Genomic DNA, 3,841 nt, shown 5'->3' on the forward strand with positions numbered 1-3,841 from the left:
TAAGGTGGAACTCTCCTTTCTCTCTACGCAATCTCAGGATTGGATGGACCCAATATTTCCTTTCTTTTTCTCTTTTTAAGAAGAGAGAGAACAACAAAATCATCCTCACTGCTTGAAGACTCCATTTTGTATTGTTTTGAAAATTTTTTCGCAACAGATTAATTATTTTTAATAATTAATAATTTTTAGGATGACGAATATGAAAAAAAAAACGCAAACGTAAATTCCGCACTCGGTGTGTAAGGACCTTAACTCTGGGAACCACGACTGGTTTCTCCAGAGAGGGCCACCAGAAGGACCGAGCATCTGTTCTCCCTGACTTAAAATAGTCCTGACCTGATTCATCGGCTAGCGCATCCGGTTCCTTTGAGAAAAATATTGGGCAACGAGAGCTGTCTTCTGAAGCCGACAGGTTAACCTCTGCCTTCCCGAAGACCTCCGAGATCATTTGAACTGTTTTGGGGTGGAGTCTCCATTCCCCTGCAGATATGCCCACTCCCTGGTTCAACATGTCCATCAAGTGCACTGCCTTTAGTGTGCCCATATGAGGAAGCGCCTCACCAACTTCTATAGAGGCCACGACCTGACACCACCTTGGTGGTTTATGTAGGCCACCACTGTCATGATGTCGGAATGGACCAGGATGTGGTGCCTCTTTAGGGCTGACAGGAGGGTTTTGAGAGCCAGGACAAACGCCATCATTTCCAGGTTGTTTATGTTTGCTGGACCAGGAGCCTAGTTGGAACCTGAGTTGAAAGCATCTGTCATCATGATCACCTTCCTTCTGGAAACCAGTCCCAGCTGAGTACCTGTCTGATACAGGCGAGGGGCCTTCCAAGGGGCCACAGCTGTGAGTCACCTTGAGGCAGAGGCATCCCAAATGCCAAGCACGGGACGGGACATGGGTTTTAGCCAGTACTGAAGGGGCTGCAAATAAAGTGGGCCCAATGGAACTACTGAGGACGTGGCTACCGTCAGGCCCAGCGTCGTTTGGAAAGTCCTGAGGGGAAGAGAACATTCAGCAATCATTCCGAGCCAGGCCCGCATCTGGGCTTAATCGAGATGTTTCCCCAGGAAAGTGATTCACTGCCTTGGAGACAGGGAGTTTTTATTGACCCTGATTCCAAGTGACTGAGGAGCAATGACATGTGGGCACAAAAGTCATGCTCCTAGTCCGACTGGGTCTTTCTCAGAGGGGAGAGTGCCACATCCACGCACTTCATAAAGGTGTGTAGTGCCAGAGACAGTCACAAACGGGAGGACTGTATGCTGTCAAACCACCCCTCAAACGTGAATCTCAAGAATGGTCTGTGATGAGGGGCTATCTGGATATTAAAATAAGCAGTGCCAACTTATAGTAGCAGATGGCCCTGCTCGTTTTGGCAGGCTGAAATGGCATTTATTCGTGCAGCTTCAAGAAAGATATTAAGTCAGGCTTCAGTATTTCTGAAGCCTGATTTAGAGCTTTTTCACATTTGGCTCCCAAACTCTGGAATAGCCGTCCTGATAACTTTCGGGGTTCAGACACACTCTCTCTGTTTAAATCTAAATTAAAGGCACATCTCTATAGCCAAGCATTCACATAATATAACCTTGTACTTCAGTTATATCTGATCAAATGCACATTATCATTCTTTTGCTTGGTTGGAACAGCAGCTACGCTAATTAGGTCTCTATTTGTTTCTCTGTTTCTGCTGCGGGATGGACATCCTGAGGTAACTAGGAATTACACAAGCTTCAGTCTGGATCCAGCCCTTACAAAGACCTGAGATGACAGAACACCTGAGAAGAGATGATGCAAACCCCTCAGAGGACCTCAGATGATGCCACCCCTGGAACAACATACAGAACTACCACATTTTGCTATAAGTTTAAACACAACATATAATCACTGCTGTTAATAGTATTCACCATCTGTTTGATTACATGTCTACTTGATTGCATGATTTTTACTGTAGATTTCTGCCATATGGACATCAACTTGACCACTGATAAGCTACTACTAAACATAACGTAGAAACTTAAATTTTCTGTAAAGTTGTTTTGCAATGATTTGTATCATGAAAAGCGCTTTACAAATAAACTTGAATTGAATAATTGAATATTTAGGAGAAACTGAGTTTCCCCATATGTGTTAAGTTAATGCAATGTGAGTGAACCATATTCAAAGGGAAACACCAAGTGCTGTTATTAGACTACTGGTCACGGCTTAAAATGTCAGTATTCAGAATAATTTACTCTTCTTACTACATACAGGATATTTCTGTCTTACGGACTATATTTAACGCATAATTTGGGTATTTCCTGTAACACGGTTGCTTGTTAGTTGAATTCTTAGGTAATCTTGCTCAGTTTGCCAGTGACCTTTGATATGAGCAAAACTACTCAAAACAAAGTAAAGCAAAACACCAGTCCTGCATTATCAATACATGAGTGAAGAGAAGTGACTGTCCTCAAGCTCTCATGCTGTTCTTAGCATCTATGTGGAGGAAGATCAATAGCATCGTAAGCTTAAGTTGATCGTAGCTCCATTGGTTTCAATGGGTCTACGATGTACTTTAGCTTACGCTGCTTTTGGGAAACGCAGCCCAGGTTGTTTATCGTGTGCTGTTTTGCATGCTCATGTTTGTTAGTCACGCACAGCATAGTTACTTATGAAAATTCACTAATCCTGAAGCACTCATATTACATCTTAGAAGCTGTTGCACATTTGAGCACAAATGTTCTACAAATGAACTAGTGAATGAAGTGTTTGCATTGTGCAAAGCACCAAATTATGTTGTCATTTCTGCCTGAATGAACATTCATTTACACCAACTGAACACTGAGTGCATTGCCAACACATTTTATGTGATATTTCAGGGTCATAGGAACCGATTAACTCTGGATAATATCTTTATGTAAACATTAATACACTTTAAAAATTTTGATTTTCAAATGCATTGTGCTGCATCTACCCTTCATTTGTAGATCTGTAAAGATCTGCTTGGGCCAAAATGAAAAATTGTGTTATTTTCTCATGCTCATTTCATTTCAGATGTTCAATTCAATTCAATTCAAGATCATTTGTATAGCGCTTTTCACGATACAAATCGTTGCAAAGCAACGTTACAGCAAATGAAGTTTCTACAATATTTAGTGGTAGCTTATCAGTGGTGACTGTCAGTTAATGTACATATGGCAGAAATGTACGGAAAAATCAATTAAAGACGTAATCAAACAGACGATGAACACTATTAACAGCAATTATTATATGATGCAATCAAACTTATAGCAAAATGTGGTAGTTCTGTATGTTGTTTCAGGGTTGGCATCATCTGAGGTCCTCTGAGGGGTTGGCATCATTTCTTCTCAGGTGTTCTGGATCCAGACTGAAGCTTGTGTAAATCCTAGTTACCACGGGATGTCAATCCCGTGGCAAAAAACAGAGAAACAAATAGAGACATAATTAGCGTAGCTGCTGTTCCAACCAAGCAAAATGTATTTGTTTAACCCAAACTAAACAAATAAATATTTTTTTTAATTCCTTGTTTTATTGTTGTGATTATTTTTTTTAATAATTTTTTCATTTCTTTTATGTAAAGCAATTTGAATTACCATTGTGTCTGAAATGTGCTATATAACTAAACTTGCCTTGCCTAAAGAATAATAATGTGCATTTGATCAGATATAACTGCAGTACAAGATTATGAGATGCATTATTTGAATGCTTGGCCAAAGAGATGTGTCTTTAACTGCATCAGAAACAGGTATCATGTTTCGTAGCTTGTCAATGTTTCTAAGATGGAAGAATGCGGTTTTTGTAACACGGGAAATATGATTTTCAAAAGACAAGTTGCTA

Source organism: Sinocyclocheilus anshuiensis, unplaced genomic scaffold (genome assembly GCF_001515605.1).
Source record: "Sinocyclocheilus anshuiensis isolate Anshui unplaced genomic scaffold, SAMN03320099.WGS_v1.1 scaffold2430, whole genome shotgun sequence".
NCBI lineage: Eukaryota > Metazoa > Chordata > Actinopteri > Cypriniformes > Cyprinidae > Sinocyclocheilus > Sinocyclocheilus anshuiensis.